The sequence below is a fragment of the Lepisosteus platostomus genome, chromosome 18 (genome assembly GCF_059453375.1).
Source record: "Lepisosteus platostomus isolate fLepPlt1 chromosome 18, fLepPlt1.hap1, whole genome shotgun sequence".
Taxonomy (NCBI): Eukaryota; Metazoa; Chordata; class Actinopteri; order Semionotiformes; family Lepisosteidae; genus Lepisosteus; species Lepisosteus platostomus.
In genome coordinates this window covers 10,428,532-10,447,041 of record NC_142628.1, presented here as the reverse complement: position 1 = coordinate 10,447,041, position 18,510 = coordinate 10,428,532, and the positions used below count along the sequence as shown (strand labels likewise).

Here is an 18,510-nt window from a genome sequence, read left to right as displayed (position 1 = left end):
GAGGTGTTAACATTAGCAATGCCCAGCATTCAAGACTGCCACTGTGGTAAACCTTCACAAGGGTTGCCAAGGAATTTTTCTCCTTAAAAAACAAGGCACTTCATGCCGCTAACGTACGGGAAAAAAAAACGAAAGAAAAAGTGAAGGTGAAGAGAAAAAAATTACAACTATAAAGCAGGCTGAAGGATGATCCAATCCTGCTGTCAGCTGAAACTGAAAGAAGCCACCTTTCTTGATATATTGAGCACTACAATGAAGCCAGGTGTGAGGACGGAAAATCTGAAAACTGAAAACAAGAGCACTTGTGATGGAAAACAACAAACATCCCTGCTGAGAAGGTAGAGGTGAGAGGGCGATGTCACATTTGTGAAGATATCCTCCATAAAACTGCGATTGCAGCCTGTATATATCCTACAACCAGTCAATTCTCATAACATCAATGGAGACACTTACCAAATAACTCGGAGCTCTGGGCAAAAATACAGAGAGAAAATGAGGGAAACAGATGAGCACTGAACACCGCTCTGTCCAGTTATACTTGTCAGTTTTAACCCCTTAACCATCAATCACCACGATAGATCATACAAAATCAAAAATAACTATAGATTCTGAGTTTTGCCATTCCAGCAGGAGTATTAACAACAACAAAACATTTTCTGGAAGACACCATCCCATGGTTAAATTTTTATTATTTATTTTTTGATAGTCCGATTCTTTAAAGTATGCATGCATCTTCCTTTAATGCTTTTTCCTGCAAGCATCAACAAAAATTAATTGTGGAATCCACTATTTCAGATACAATATAAACTTACAAGACGGGCTAGAATTACACAACACAGTCTTTCAGTACATCAATACATTAAATAAAATTACACATAAACAGCCTGCCAATTGTAAGTCATATATATATAGAGGTACGTACTAATGTTTATAGGGATATGTGCGAATGTTAAAAACACAATTTACTCAAAGGCAATATTTTAGTGCTTGGGCAAATTATATTCATCTTTCTTGAGAAGAGAATGAAGCAGAAAAAGATGGTGAAGAGATCGATAAGTTAAAATCATTAGGAATGGCTTTAAACTCTTATGAACTTGTTCATAAATAATTCAGGGTTTTATCAGGTCCAGAAGCATTCAGTCTAAAGGTTAAGCAGAAACAAAGCATCTGCCTCTTTAGCTGAGTCAGAGCTCAGAACAGCAGAGATTTGGTAAGGTAAAACAGTTCAGTAAAAAAAAAAAATCGCTATATTATTCATTATGGGGTTCCAAAAGCTAAAAAGAAAACCGATTAAGAAGAGGGGGAAAAATACCATTTATTTTTTATTGCTTAAATAAAATGTTGTTTTTTATTGTTTTCACAGTAACAAAATTCTGAAGAGGATCACAGTATTGGCAGACATAAAACCAAAGAGGTCACTGTTATACTCACAAACCACAGGAATGCAGATTTCTGGCGTATTGCAGCTTGTTTTATTTTCTGCAATTACTTGCTCCTTTGTTTCTATTTTAAGCTAACTTTAGAAATGATGACCAAAGAGGATTCCTGTTCTATTTATAAATCTGCCTACACAACGGGTCAGATGCAAAAACACAGACTTGACCAGTGGTTTTTCTTTACCTGCCAGACAGTAACTGGAAACTTGTGACACTAAATAATAACAGAGGAAATCCTTAAATTTTACTGCTCCCAAAAATCTTTCATCTTACACTAGCAACCCTGGAAAATGTAACTATAAAACCATATATTAGATCCCACATAGTACTTGACAGTATACACAGTAACAGCAGCGCTCTGAAAAATAATGCATTATGTCATGTGCCTGGACCAACTACTGTAGGTCCATGAAAATTCTTGGTCATTGTACAGTCTTACTGCATTAGACAGTCCTCACATAAGAGAGAAGTGTCTACAAAGCATCATAGTGGTTGTTCATTCTTTACCCCTTCCTTTGTTCAAATAATGCTTTATTGCTACAGTATAAACATTATTCACCAACATGTAAACTCTCTATTATCTCACTTTGTAAACAACTAAGATTACAAGCCACTATCATTATTGAATTATAATTACAATAAAGTACCTATGCCCAAATCACTTCTGAATTAGAAAGCACATAATATTGCATTATAGAGCTCTGTCCCGTGACAGTTGATCATTATCACGATCGGCGCTTACATCCTCAACTAGGTTAAAACAGAGTTGTCATCATAACCTCTCCAAGGGAAAGCAGTCTAATTTTCAGATTACCACATAATCCTTTTACGTGATTAGCAAGCCACATTTAAAACAAGTCATCTCCCACCTTCTGCTGCTGAACAGTGCATTAATCTAGAGTCGACTTCATGACACATGCACAACCTCTTAAATGAGCCTTTTTGAACCCTTGCACTGGCTTGAACTTCAGAAATCCAGGCACACAAGAAGAACATGTAGCCTATGATCCCCATCTCTTTATTGCTGGTCTTCTCTTAATCACATCAACCACTGCAGTCTAGATACATATTCGTATCTCTCATCATATTCTCAACCTAATCATATTTCCTGCAGAAAGGTGCCCTGTTTGCTGTTGAATCAAAAATCTATAATTGCATTCCCTCAAGCTTAAGTTTCAACAAAACAGCGTTAAGATATTTCACAAACTGAAGAGTCAAAAATACATATATGAAAGACACCAGTTATATTTCCTACAAACAGTGCACAGAAGGACAGACATATAGACAGGTATATAAATGTATAAAAGCAGTGTACCTTTTATCTTTCCTCAAATGTTTAACCCCTCTAGGACAGTACTTAATAATGGTGTCAGGTATAGTAAATGACACCGTAAGGGCCATCTATCAAAAACATGCAACAAGATTTTAGATTTAAGATCTCACGTGTTTTAGGAGATGAAATATCAGGGGAATATTTTATTTAAATCAATACAATAGTACAATTCATCAGTCCATATCGACACTATCTTACAGGCCTGAGCAAAATAAAGCCAGAAGCTATAAATTACAGACTATAAATCCAGAACTAATTTCTTATCATCACTTTCTGAATGAGCTGATGGCAACAAAAATAAATTTTAGTATATATCACAACTGGAAATCTATTATCTCAGGAAAGAAAGAAAGAAAGAATGCTGGATATTAAATATAATATACCAGAGGAGAAAATTATTTGAGATCAGACAAGAGATTATTCAAGCTATTTTATCATTTAATTTAAAAAATGCATTTAAAAAGGAAAATGTCAGAAAGACTGAGAAAAAGAAACCTTTGAAAAAAGAAATTGTGTGAGGAAAAGGAAAGTAATAATGAACAGATATATTGGACACGACCTGTATAAGTACTGTAACTCTGTATGGTGTGCAACAAAAAGAAAAATAATAACAGATCAATAAAAATCATGGAACCATCTGACATAATAATTTATGTTAATATTTTGTTAGTATATATCTTAAAAATACATTTTTATGGAAGTGGTGAGGTGTTTGTTAAGGATAAAATAAACCAAATAAAATATTTTCTATTAATATAGCGCAATGTACTTCGTCCACAGTAAGACTCACCCTCTATGCCAACAAAAAAGCTGTCAGTAGGCAAAGAAAAATCGTTAAAAGTGGAGCAAAAGGCTCTCTCACATCACCATCACGTGAATGGGCTGATGCATAAATCTGAAAATCAAACGAAACGTATTACCACCCTTTAAAAGCTTTATTCAAAGGAATAAGAAATTGACTCCAATTATCGTGAGCAATGCAAGTTAAAACCAGATAATGACTTCCAGAGGCAGAACATAAGGAGGAAAGCACAAAATACAGCTTATAATTGCTCATTTGACACATATAATAAGCATTCTAGTTACATAATTAATTTAAAACATTAGTGTATTTCACCAGCACACATTAACACACAACATGCACAAGTCTTTGACATTGGATTCTCATCTGATGTTCAACTGGAAAAAAAAAAATATTGCATGAGCCATGTAAAACTTTTTCCCCTTGTAAATGTTAACAGCAAATAAAAGAAAAGTTATTTTACAGTAGCTGTTTATTGGCAAAGCTTCTGATTCTAAAGTGCAATTTGTGTGTTGACCTTTTTTCAATTCAGTATAGCACAGGATCCAGTCTATCCTTAAGCACCAAACATTCCAAAACTCATTTGAAACAACAGAAAGACGCCAATTAATGTCTAAGAAAATTGAGAGTTATTTACTGCACTCTTCAAGCACTATCATCTATCATTCAAAACAATCATCCACCGGGAAAAACTAAGCCATCATTTGTATATTTTCAATGTATGTGTATCAGTCTTTGAAGTTTCTGTACTTATTAAATTAAAAATACAACAAGCAGTTTTCACCATCTGTGCTGATTTATTTTTGAAAAATAGACTGTGCATCTGCCATTTTAATGAATGCAGGGGTGATTTTGTGTGTCTGTCTCTCCGTAATGGATAGCAAACATAACTCCACTTTGTTGTGTTTAAACACACCTATTATAATCACTCAGAAGCTAAAATGAAAAATGGATACATCAGTTATAAAACACATACATTAAGTGGTCAAATTTAATTTTTATGTCAGTCCACTGATGTAAATAAGCATAACCTAGGGGCTTAAAGCACTTTCACTTTACAGGACCAATACAGCACTAGAAACAACGATGTATAACACATAAATATACACATCCATATGCAGTGGATACACGAAATATGGAGGGTTACAAGAAATGCTGTTTCTATAGAAACAGGAACCTCCAGACATATTCCTGCTTTATTAAAAACGGATTAGGTATTGTTCCCCACACTCCAGGGGACAAAAAACACTATTACAACAATGAAAAAGGGCTGCAGTTTTATCAGCTCTCCAGCCTTCATTATCTGCTATATTAAAGACAGCTCTAGGAGCAAGGCCAATTTTGTTTTGAATGACGATTATTAAATAATCCGTGCACTCTGCAGACACTCCTTTGTCTTGAAATTTTCCGGTTAATCTCAGAATATTAGGAAGTGAAATTCAGGGAAGAAGTAATTAGCCTGGAAACAATAATGGCTTAATATGAACTGTTTTGTTATTAGATTGTAATTTTTCATGAATAAATACTAGCTGAGTACTACTACAGCTAGTATTTTATTAGTATGTAAACTAGTATTTTATGTTATTTACAGCTGAGATACTTTTACCAAGAGCATATATATCTCAGCAGCATTTTCTGGTGTCATATAGTAGTGGCCAAAACCATACACAGTTTTGCTTGGTTTCAGTGGAAACACCCAGCAGTTACCAAAATGCATAACAAGCAACTATGGAAGCATTCAGTAAGGAAGGTCTAAAGCCAGAGAAAGGACACAGGAAACAAACCATTTCACCCTTTTTAATGTAAAAAATGCCATAATGACCAAAAATCTACCATAAAATGCAAATTAAAAATATTTTCAGCAAAATGAAAAGAAACAAATGCATCTGAAGCTTTAAAGACATCACTTTATTGTAGCTTTCTGATATTAGCTTTCAAAATAAGTGTAACTCACAGATGCTAAAAACACCTCACCTTAACAATAAAAACTACTGCTCATGATTAAAAATATGCATCCAAAGCCATATATACTGCAGCTACAGTATATAGGTGTCTATCTTATATAATAAGCATGATACGTAACAGTAAGGACGAAAGAAAGGAAAGAACCTAAATATCTTCTCATGCCAGAGGCAGTTCCACTTGAGAGCCTGTCTTTTCCACGGTGTATTCAACAAATAGTAGAATTCTCATGATTAGATTCTCTGTCATTGACATTGTGCAGAAAGTCCAATTTCTCTATATCATTAGACACGTGAAGTGATGTGATACGCAGCAGAACAATCCCACAGAACCCATTTCAAAAATAGGAAGCTGAAAGGATACCACCTGCCAGAAATAAATATAAAGGAGTCATATCCAATTTCAATTTGAATCCAATACTTTTTTTTTTTTATTGCTGTTGGTGCAATGAATCACAGAGAAACGATACGCCAGTCAGGTGACCGTGCTGTAAATCAGCCCCGGCTAAAGTTCTATTTGAGCCCCGGACGATGTACCTCTGGGATGTAGACCGTGTAAGAAAACAATCGTGGAAACGCCACCAATTGACTATTAAAAGGAAAGGAGGGAAATTAAGTGGACCTTAAATCAAGGGTATAACACAAAAGGACAAAAAACTAAGCTGGCCTACCTTTTAAATGGTAGTTGTATGCAGTCCTCACTATTAGGTCAACTCATTTTGAGTTAGCGGTTTTGTAGCCAGCACTTCCTATACCTCGGTTGGTCCAGAACTATGAAAGAGGCCCTTCCAAGTTTCCACTGAAGGCACAAGGCACTGCAGGATTTCACTTAACAGCCCCCCTTGCTGGAGAAGTATTTACAGTACCTGTCTTTCAACTGTCTCACAGCTGTGCTGTGCAGGAGCTGACGTGTAGCGTTCCAGCAGGACAGGGACCCATTGTGTACGGCAAACTATGTATGGAGTGCTCTGACAGGTGCAAAATGACGCTGAGGAGAGGGCAGCTCTGCTCAGCTCGGAGTAAAGAAGAGTTTTCTCTCTCCAAGAGCAGTCTAAAAAGCACACAGTCTAGCTAACAAAGACAAAGGGAAAACACAATATTTTGTAATCCTCAGTGGAATGCATGTTTGAAGTGCAGTGCACACAAAACACATTCAAATGAATGCTGGATGCTCCAATTCCCTATGAACACTATGTGGGGGTTCCTCAGACATGCAAGTGTGTTTTCTCATCTACTGTATACTAAAACATTAAAATATACATGATAATGCTGCCACGGATATAAAACAAGGGAAATATGTCTAGACTACCTCCAGGATCACATTTTCGAGTGCATGCTACACATGCAGGTTTAGCTGGGTAACATTCTCAGCAATGTTTAATTGGGGGGGGGGGAGAAAGGCAGGAGAGGGGAGGGGTAAACCTGCTCTCTTTCAGAGTCAAGTCGTCAGCTGGCTCTTACAAGTCCTATACCACAGTAAGAGGAAACAACATCCATCAAGTTGCTCATGCTTCGGGAAAGCTTGACACGCACTTTCATCAGCTACTCCATTTTTTTCCCCATTTTCCTTCTTTTTAAGAAAACAGACAGGAGGGTGCTGGGGTATTTTTTTCCAGAAGCAAAAATTTCATTTCAAAACACCCTCTTTCACACACAGCAGCGCTGCGTCTTGGTCTGAGAGCAATCACTCACCCTGTCATTACCTTCGCTTCTTCGCTGCATCTAGATATTTACAACCCTTCCCTTCTCATTTCAAATAATTCCCCAGAGCTCCAGGTTACATGCCTCCGACAGATAATTAAATCATGGCTGTAAACACTCTGCTCCCTGACACTGGGGAATTTGCATTGTAGTTTTTAGTTACATATAATGCAGTGATATGGCCTTTCAATGAATTATGCACATTTAATGAGTTTATAACATGACTGAAACAGAAAAGAAAAACCTGTTTGGCAATTACTAAGATAAAAAAAGATTGAACAAATACCAGTTACAAAAAATGAAAATTAGGAAAACTAGAAAAGATGATGCAACTGAAAAAAACAACAACAATAACTTTAATATTCAGTTATTTTACTCTTTAACTATCATCATCACTAGGTTTCTTTTCTTGCATGTCTCCCCAATTGTGGCTGCCCTGGGCAGTCTTTTCATTCCTAGTGTATGTATCATGTTTAGAAATTTCCTTGAATTCCTTAAGCAAGTCCTACAGATACATATACCACAATGCTTATCGAGTAGTGGTCAAGGTTAATTAACTTGTTTCCTATAGCACAGGATACAACAATCACTTTTTCACAAACCTGTAGGAAAACATGGAAAGGCTAAGGATGAGTTAAAGATCTGGGATAGTACAATAGTGAGGTAGAGCACATAAAGATCCTTCGAATGAAAACGCTATTCAAAAGCAATTATTATTTCTACTGTTAAAGGAATGGGTTTGATATAAAAAAAATCGGAGCCAGACACTTACACAGGTAATAAGAATATGCTTTATAAGCAAGGCCCTCAGTTTAAATACCGTAAAAGAAAACAACTATCCATTATATGTTATCCTCCACTCTTCCAACAACATCAGATGATGCTGCTTCTATGACTTCCAATTGTTTCTGTGACTGCCCTCAGCATTTTTCTTGCTTTTTGAAGTTGCCAAACATGTGTTGTACCTAGCTTCAGGTAATTTCCTGAAAAACATTATTGTACATTTATTTATACTGTATTTGTACATTTTACACTTTATTTGTACATTTAGGAGAAAAAACAGAAATGGAGCCAAAAATTAACAAAAAAAGTAAGAAAATAACTCTTTTCAGAATATGACTTCATTAGGGTGGATCATTTTAATGATCTATAATGATAGTAGACTTACTGAATATTTAACCACTGCTAACCCTCCACAGATCAGTCCGGGAAGTGAAGTACATATCACTGTATCTAACATTTACTGACGTTCAGAAATGAGACTTACCTTTCGGGCCTTGAAACAAAATGTCACAATATGGTTTTCATTTGCTGACCTTTCTGAGATACAAACATATGGCGGCTACGGTACCTCACAATGCAAAATGAAATGTGGCCTGTGTCATTTCTGCTGAGGTTGCTATCACTCAATCCTGCCGTTTAAGAAGGCTTTCAAGTGTAGGAGGAAGTGTTGTTCAAAATCTGTAATTAGTATAGCCATTTAGGATTCACAGATAACCCATCAGGTGACTCATTTGACTGTAGCTCCTAGTTAAAGATTAAAAGGTCCTCAGACAGCAAAGTGACAACCAATTATTATGTGTGTATGGTGTCATAAAAAAACAACCAATTTGAATGGGCAGGTAAAAACATACCTCACGGCTAGCAAAACAACCTTTGCCATCTCAAAACAGCTTCTCAGACAGGGAAAAGGTAAAGACAATCACCATTTGGTGAGCTTGTTAACATATTGTCACAACAAGTTGTGGTGCATAGCCAAGCCACTACTCAAGCTGAAGAATAAGAGACCAAGACCATGTTCACAAGAAATTAAGACATGAACATGAAATCTCACATTATTAAAGTAAACTGTACACAATTTTACAACACTAAAACTCCTACTGTTAGACAAAACAGGAACAAAATACTTTAGTTACAATCGTTTAGTACATTAGAGGGTATGCTATGACAAACTTAAGATACATTTCTTAAAACATGAAATTAAATTATAAGGAATTGCAAGAAATTGAGTGATAAATCAGAAAAAAACATAAGTACTGGTGCTCAAAAGAAACTTTGTGAAGGACATTACGGAAAACATTCTGCCATTTTACTGGACTACACTTGTCCTTTCAGGAAACTTCTGTAAATTGTACAGACATCACTTTCACAAGAATCATGAGCTATTTTTATGCACACCCACACTTCCCAAACCACACACCCAACCACCAAATAACTGTATAATTACAGAGTAAATTACCACGTTTTTTATCAGAACATGTATTACTTTGAATGAGAGTAACAAGACACTAAAGCCCTAGACTTCATTAAAAAACTAATGATTTTAATTTAAATCTATCCTCCACTGACAGTACACAAATTTAATAAAATCATACTTAGATTAAACATTTTAACTAAGTGATTACAAAAAAAGGAAATGAATCGCACTTTTTCAGCTGGAGGAGATAATGGATATCCAAGTGTTTTATGAAAAGGACTCAATTTAACTTTTTTCCCTTGGATTTAAATGCTAATTAAATTAAAAATGACTGGTTATAATACTGAGTGAAAGGGAGAAAAACCATTTAAATTTCCTTTCAGAGATCTAAGAAAGGTCTGTAGAGCCATACAGCACAGGCTGTCAAATGTATCTGTACATTTCAGATTTCACCTTTATTAGGTCAGTGCGAGTCATGTCCAGTACTTAGACTCCATGTAGATACGTATAAAGGAAGAATGTGGATCCGGGGATTTCACAAAACCACTAAATAATTCAGTAAATACATTAAATCCCTGGTAAAGCATTTAGAAATTCCATGATAGTAAGAGTGCGAAATCATTATAATGAGACAATGCATCAAAAAGGAGCAACAGCATAGATCAAGAGTGAACAAAATCATTAAATTATAAAAAAAGCATATTTTTCCATTTTCATCCTAATGAAAGTACTTGATTAATCATTCAATCATTTTATTTGGCACAGCACAACTTTTATTTGGCAACACTTCGCTGCAGAGGACTTTACAGTTAAATTACACTGCATAGTTTGGTTTAAAATAAGCTATACATGTGAAACAAAAGAGGTGAAATGTTGAATCTCACCTATAAGGGATGACCTATTCAAAGATGCATACAAAGAAACTGTCACAGTGTTTTCGGAGATGCAGTTTTTGAATTAAGGGGAAGGTTCAGTTTTGGACAAACACTGTCGCTTTGAAACAACTTTTCAGGAAAATCAAAAGACTATATTAGAAAATCTTCCCAACAATGTGGTCTATTAAACCATCAATTGAATGAGAAATTCCCCTAGGTCACATTTAGTTACAGCCTTTAGACTTTGCCCTTTACAATCACAGAAGGATAACCGACCCAAAGCAATAACTCTTTGTAATAGGTTCATTAGAAAAGACAGGGTGTTACAGTATACAGTATATAGATTACTTAGTTCCTTAAATTACATCATCGGAGTGCATTCCCAGAAGAATCACAAAGAGCTAAAAAGCACAGAAGTAAAAAGGTTAATATGCACTTAGCTGACAAGAGGTCCAGGTAATAAACATTTCATAGGCTATTTTCCAATAATCTCATAATAAGTCAGCATCACAAACAAATTACATTCATTTAATTAAAAACAGGCTTAAAACAGACAGCTGTTTAGTACTGAAAAACACAGTCATACCCGCCCCCCCCACACACCAAAAATAAATAACTGTTTCTTAATTACTGCTAATAAGGTTGGTGAGTTTCCACACTATTTGCTCATTTACAACCTGGTCTCAGTCCAGACCGACTCTCCCAAGTCATATATCCCTTTGACTGCCATACAGCATACTCTCATACAGCATCTGCTCTAGGGAACCTGAAGTAACAGCTGTCGTGACTGGTTACCATGGCAGCACTACTGTTAACTACAAAGAATCCCACACAGAAGTGATAAAGAGCTAGTTCGGATAAAATCATATTCATTCAAACCTCTGCAGTATGAGGGCTACTACTGTACTCGTGCTTATCCTACACTGCTCTTTCTAGGAATATTAATACAGGAAAAAAAAGAAAAATAAGGCTCAGCCACCTCAGAGGTATGAGTGAGATCAAGTGAACTGCAGACAGCTGCTGGCTACCTGCAGTGTGGATCAGGCTCAAGGAGTCATTTGTCTGTCTGTCGCACTGCTGCTTTTTAAATGCAGCTCTCCTCATCAAATGAAACCGACATATGCAGAGCTGAAAAAATAAATGGTTTTCTGAAGTCTAAGGTCTACGTTTGTGCCGATAGATACTGCTGTACAGTCATGTCAAAGTACAACATCTCAGCTGAAGGATGACACCATCTACAGTACAGGGTAACTCGTATTTGGTTGTCGGTATGGAAAGGGTAGCAAAGAACATGACTGTAAAAATTACTGAATGAATAAGATCCATGAATTTAATCCTGTACTGCTATTTAGTCAGGAGGTTTAAACAAAACCTCAATGTCTCAATAAGCTTGGATGTCACCTTGATTGTAACTGGGTATTAAGAGGCTGAACACTGAAGCAAAACAAAATCAATATCACCTCATTGGGAAAGTCAGAGGATTGTATGAAACCCTAAGGTAAAAGATTATGGGTTTTAACATGCACTAGAAGGTTAAGAGGGCACAATAATCAGTTTCCTTGACTCAGAGACAGTTATCACAGTCTCTAATAGAACATTTGTGGTACATGTTAAAAAACCTGAAGAAAGCAAGCTGGAGGAGCTGAAAAGATTTAGCACAAGGTCAAAACTGCATTGAGAAGATTAAAAGCATTAAAAGGCTACAGGAAGCATCTTCTCATGGTTATCAAAGCCAAAGAAAATTATTTAATATATGGATATGGATAAATGTGTCATTCTTGCATTCAGAAACACACAAACATTCAAAGTTTTTCAAAACATCTTTTGCTTTTGATTTTGTTCCTATCAAAAATGACCAAAAGTATACTTCATGTTAAATCAACTTCCTGTCACTGTTCACCAAAGGAATGGTTAGTCTTGGATGTTCGTACTGTAAGTGGATATATTAAAACACTGAGTAATGAGGGGGCAGAACAGCGCAACACAGGGTCACAGGAATGGAGCTGTGGAGAGACGCTGAAGGCCGTGATACTCAAGTCCGAGGAAACTCGGCAACCAAGCGAAACAAACACACCTGGGAAACATCTGCTTCAGGTATTTAAGTAAAAGAAAACATACCAGCCTGACCAACTAGCAGGGAAGAGCAGAGGTGGCTGATAGGGACATGGATTGAGCTGGAGAGAGAAGGGGTACTGATTTTGTTTTGGGGAAACCCAACATTTGGAGGACAACAGACTGGACTAGGACACAAGGTTGCAGAAATGTACTGTATTTCTTCCTGCATTTCTCACCTAAACACTGGTGTAATGCTAGAATAGCTGCCTATAACAGATGCCTGCTAATGCACCCTTAGCCCCAGTGTATGACAATAGATATGAATAGTGATGACTTATGTCAGTTTTTTTCATCTAAACTGACCCAACACAATGAAATTTAAATATATACAGTACATTAAACAACACTTAACCTTATTAAGGTGACTGATTTTTTTTTTAAGGTCACGATTCTAATGGCTGTGTTCTATGCTTTGAAATGCTGACTCCTTAAATAGAAGAGTTGCCCACTCAATGTCTTGCAGACTGAAAGGTCAGAGCAATTTAAAAGTCAAGGATGAAAGGAAAAGTTGAATCCAAAGGCTCAGTGTAAATGACTTCCACTCACTATTCTACAGACTGCTGGTTTAATTTGAAGGCACTGGGGCGAAACTAGTATCCAATCTTTTTTTTATTTTTGTTCTCAGAACAGGGTATTTGAAACTTGAAATGGCTATAAGGAACAACTCTTGAGATTTCAGCCAGGTACCCCTGTACTTTTTTCAAGCCATCGGAGTTGACAAGTGGTTGAATTATGAAGTACATGTAGAATAAAATGGCAGAAAAATAAAGGGTTTAGTTTCAGCATTCAGTAAGCATTTCTAAACCACTACCTTCTGCTGCACAAAGGTCTCTCAGTGGTAATACTGTAAAAAACCACGGTGCAGTGAAAAGATTATGAATTTGTTTTTCTGACACTTAGATGGATCAAAATAGGGACAGTTAAATGCTGTATATAAAGAACTGTTTTTAGAGCCACATAAAAAAATGGTCTACTAAACCAAACATTGGTTTGATTTTGTGAATTGTTCTGGGTTCCAGCACAAAGAATCAGACTGTAAGTATTAGTTATTAACGCCCACGATCTGCTTAAGGGAAAATTCTTTTTATAGTGTCGAATTATCAACCAGAGGTTCACTTCAGGATAAGGCAAATCAAAGACTCGAAGAAAAAAATAAACTTGTATACAGTGTAAGCATTCCCCAAGAGAGCCTGACAATGCTATTCAGTAAATGAAAGGCTCAGTAATCAACAAGAATTCTAATACATTAAATAATTGGGAGTCAATCTGGAAAATCTATACAATTAGTTTTTGTTTCTTACCCTGGATTAATGCAATATTACTCAAACCCTGGACTGGCTCATTTTGCTATTCAGCACAACAGGCATTTATCATCCACATAAGTCTTTTTCCCCCCTAAATTTAAACTATGTAGGCTAAAATGTGACAAAATAATCTCTTCAGCCTTCAATTTGAATTATATATAGCTCAATTCTGAAAGTTTGATGAATGATTTAACAGACGAGTGCCCCTTCACAAATGAATCTTCACAGCGTTTATTAAAGTACCCATTTGAGCGCTCCATTTATTTGTGGTGCATTTTCTCCCAAAGTGTTTTTAAGCAACATCCAATGAAATTACATTCATTCTTGCAATGGATGTGCTTACGGTACGGAAAATGAATTACTATTGAGAGGAGGTGAGCTAAAATGCCAGACTCAGTGATATTAAACACCAGTCATGCAAACATGTGTGAACACTTCAGAGCCGGTATTATACACATACCCTTCACCATCCACAACAAGCAAATGCTTTCCAGCTTAATCGCAGTCTAAATCACCAGTGCGTCTGCAAATCGACCCCTTATATTAGAGCTCAGCATATTTTGGGAACAGCCACAAAAAAGCAGAATGAAAGCATTCACAAAACCCCACTACAAATGACAGGACTCTGCCTCTTCATTTACAATACTCTAAGACCCCTGCTATGACAGCTTTCACAGACCCAGCTGTACTACTGGAAGCAATGGCATCAAATTGTCTATTAGCAGCTAACTACCAGGCACAAGCACATTAAAAATAATGCTGATGCTTTAAATGGCAGAAGAGGTTATTCAGCCAATAGAGTCTGAAGGAAGCTTCAATGTATATATAACCTATCATAAAATCTAATTTTAAAAAAATTCAAGTAATTCCTCATGTGCCATTAGGAAAAAAAAATGAATAATTCTTCATAAGGAAAGGTTTGAAAGTAACACTTTTTGTATTTCTAAGGCTGGAAATAAACGATGCAGGTAACACTACCCACAATCCTTGCTACTTTTCTCCTACTGGCTGAGCAGATTGAGACATCCGTTTCCCATGGTCCACAAAACCCCCTTCAGGCCAGTCCTGGAGCCCTACAGGCAGGTCTGCAGAAGCCGGGCCGGCACAACAGAGGAAAACCTTCTTCAAAAGAACCACTGGACTGGTGCTCAAGACAGGACAACCTGTCGCAATACTCATCATCTATTACTACACTGGGTTCATGCCATCAGACACTACTATCACTGGCTCTCCCATAAACCACAGCCTTTGTGATTTCCCAAGTGTAAACGTAGACTATGACATATTTGTTCTGCAAATACCCCCGTTTGTAGACAAGGCCATGTCTACAAAATGTCAACTAGGGCTCCTTTAAGCTCTTCCTCAGTGCTGATCAGACAGCCTACACAAAGAATTGACCACACATAACCCCATTCAAATGCTTTTTTATCTGTGCCATATCATGCACAGTAGTGCTATGTATATGATTATATCAGAATATATAAAAAAAGAGAAGAAAATGACTGATTACACTGATCCATTAAAACCATGCTTCCTAATATCAGAAAACCACTTTTTTTTCAAATTTGTGTTTCGTGCTTTCTGAGCCACCAGAAATTCAGTGAACCTGCACTGCACTGCCATGTGACCACAGATTGAGATGCATTACAAAAAACGCTAGACTGAGCTGAATGGATGTAAAACGAGAAGCTCCCACAAGCCAAGCTTTACAACTGTCTTGGTATTTTACACAGGACTCACAAAACAGATTATATAATCACCACCAAGAGCCACCACTTTTTCTCAGAGATGTACAAGAGAGTCAGGCAAGCAATGGTAGGCTGGATTCTAGCCATAAACACAGACTCGCCCTCAGGCTTTTAGTTCTTCATTCCAATCATATATCCATTCCAGCATTCAAACGAGATATGACACTTAATTATAATGCTCATTAGAAACGATAAACCAATGAACCAGTAGTAAAAAACATCTCTTTCACCCAGTTATAATGCCTTTGTTCTGATCATAAATCTTGAAGCGAGGCCTGGAAGAAAAACGTGCCTGGGTGGCTGGGACAGATTCCCTGGCAAGGTGCCGTCTCAATTACAGGTCGCAGCCAATATCCCAGATTACACCAGTAATCCACTGCAGTTTGACACTGGGAGCTGATCCATTAATCCACAGACTGGATGCTCGGTCACTATCCTCTTCCACCAGTGCCTGTAAGCTGATCGGCAGCCTGCTGGCTTTAGAGTGGCAAAGTCTGTCGGAGACCTTTTGAGTGTCTGCGTGCGTGCGAGCAACACGTTAACGGTTTTGTCTCTTTCGTGTTCCAAACAAATGACTACAGCAGCCCACAAACTACTTGAGCAAAACCGCAACAGTGAAGGCCTTGGTTTCAATAATGAAGATCTGCCCTTGTTCTTCCCATGACGCATGGCCATCTTCCCAAGGTATCAAGCCATTTCTGAACGTCTGTAGAACTGAACTGCTCCCTAATCCCATTTGCTTGGAACAGGTATGTTCCCAATCTGACTACGGAAGCTTAGAATGGCAGAGCCTCGGCTTTCTTAAACAGGCTTCATGCTGAGACAAAGGCATCTGCTTTAGACTTTCACTGCCAAGGTCACAGACTACACAACAGCCATGTCTAATACCATTGAAGGGCAACAGAACTTACACAGAAGCACATGGCACAAGGAACTGAAACGCTCCAAAAGCACTAAAGGATCAGAGGCAGAGGATACCAGGAGTCTGTTTCAACATGTTGATTTGTGTTGCAACACATGAAGTATCTCAGCAGGAGACCATACAGTGAAGCTCATTGCGATGCTGAGCAGTGTGGCTGGATTCACTGGCTGGTTACTATATATGGCACCAAAAGGCTTACATCTGTACAGAGCTATGCGATATAAAAAAATTGGACCAACAGGAATTAATAATAATAATAATAATAATAATAATAATAAACTTTTTTTATATAGCGCCTTTAAAGGTGGATTCTCAAAGCGCCTTACAGAATGACAACAATAAATAAAAATAATACACAAGATGAAACACAATTACAATACAAAGAGGAGACTGTGGATGGTGTTACTAAGTATTATAGGAGCAGAGAGGTAACGAATGTAACCAGTTAAGTAAAGGCTCTTCTAAAGAAGACTAATTGTCTAGTTCTGCCACAGAACAGATGTAATAGTACCTTCTGCATATTCACCTACATCAGGCATCCAGATCAACAGATGTTTCTGTCAGATACCCTATGATATTGGCGTTTTGGTGTTCTTGGGTGAGTTGTGTGATTTTCTTTATTGTCACTGCCTCTTTATTGTAACATGAATTAATGCAAATCTCATCAATTCTCAAGGTTAAAGTACGCTTAAAAGAGTTCTACAGCCTTCAAAATATTTCTAAGAATAAATAGCCCAAACAATAACAAAGCCCTTTGAGTCACCGTTTCACTAAAGCCTAGTTTAACGTGTGCACTGGGAGTCGTACTATGGCTTCTTTATACCCACTCCGAAAACATATCTGACAATAAGACCTTCCAGCTCACCATTCCTGTCAGAGAGAAAAAGCATATGGCCAAATCCCCCCCCCCCCAGATCCTGCAACGTAAACACTGACACAAAAGCACACTTCCCAGAGACGCTGAAGCACATCACAATTGAGAGTGGAACCAGACAGCCCAAAACATATGGCAAAACCGAGGCCCAGTTTCTGTTACGGAAACACTCACTCACACACACACAGCAGCAAATCGGGAGCAGTTCCACAAGAGCTCTGCTCAGAAATCAAATATTGAAAAGGTACAAGACAGGGAGGCAGACCATGCATGATGGAACAGTAGCCTTTTCAAACGGATCAGCATACTTCTCTCTTGGTTACACGTTCCAGTCCACAGTTCAGCCTGTGATTGCCTCAGTCAGACAAAGAGCTAGCTAGTCAATAGCAACCTTGGCTTGCTGTGCCAACATACACTTGTCATTTTTGCAACGTTAGCTAGGCATCACTGATGTTCGGTAAATTGGCTAAATTTACACAGGAGTGCTCATATATATTATTCATTTATTCATCAGATTCATAAAATTGGATGGCCATATATTTCAAGGAGGTACAGTTGCACCTTTTTAGGTCTTGCAAAGCAATTAATTTGTTCAGGTAAAGAAGCTTTCATTGAACAGCTTCACTCCCTAGCCCATGACCAAAACCAGCACAGAAAGATTTAAATTTCCAGGAGGATAAAATAAAAGCTCGTCAATCATCTTGATAGTGTCACGGCCAGCTGTGAACCAAAGTGACTATTTGCAGAATATGATCTGGTCCATTTGCAAGGTGTGGGGTCACCCGATGAAGAGGAAACCCTCTTTCTATTGTGGAGAGAGTGGATTCCATGTTGGCAGGGAGCCACCAATGTAAGTGTTGTCTTGCTTTAATTAGAACCGTGATTCAGCTACACTGTGGGTCTATGCTGTAGCTCTCTAATAAGCCCATTTGAGTCTTTGTGATACCTCATAATTAGCCACAGTGAAAAAATAAGCATGTCGTCTGAATAATTTTCCACCAACTTCAGGAAATTATTCAATTAAAATTTACATTAACCAATAAGTAATCATTAATATGTAATGAACAATTATTGTATAATGAGGAAAAAAACATATAAAACAGGTCAAAATCTCCTGATGGGTAATTGTTATAAATGACTCATCATGATATCAAAAAGGTGAAAATAAGTTCTTGAAACTTATTGAACCTATTGTTCTTGAAGCTTACTAGCTATTAATGCTAAAAGTAAAACACACTGCTT

At 37.3% G+C, this 18,510-nt stretch overlaps 1 protein-coding gene across 3 annotated transcripts in view; it reads right to left on the bottom strand.

Annotated features, from left to right (window-relative positions):
* The window catches only part of LOC148645645 (neuron navigator 2-like), a 222,482-nt gene that overhangs the window by 169,821 nt on the left and 34,151 nt on the right, over nt 1–18,510 (bottom strand). The window contains exon 1 of one of the 3 annotated variants that reach the window (XM_088611780.1): nt 8,501–8,623. The exons of the other annotated variants lie outside the window; for them this stretch is intronic. The gene's annotated coding sequence lies outside the window, so the exon portion shown is untranslated. Of the gene's footprint in view, nt 1–8,500; nt 8,624–18,510 lie in introns of those variants that run through there. 3 annotated transcript variants of the gene reach the window in all.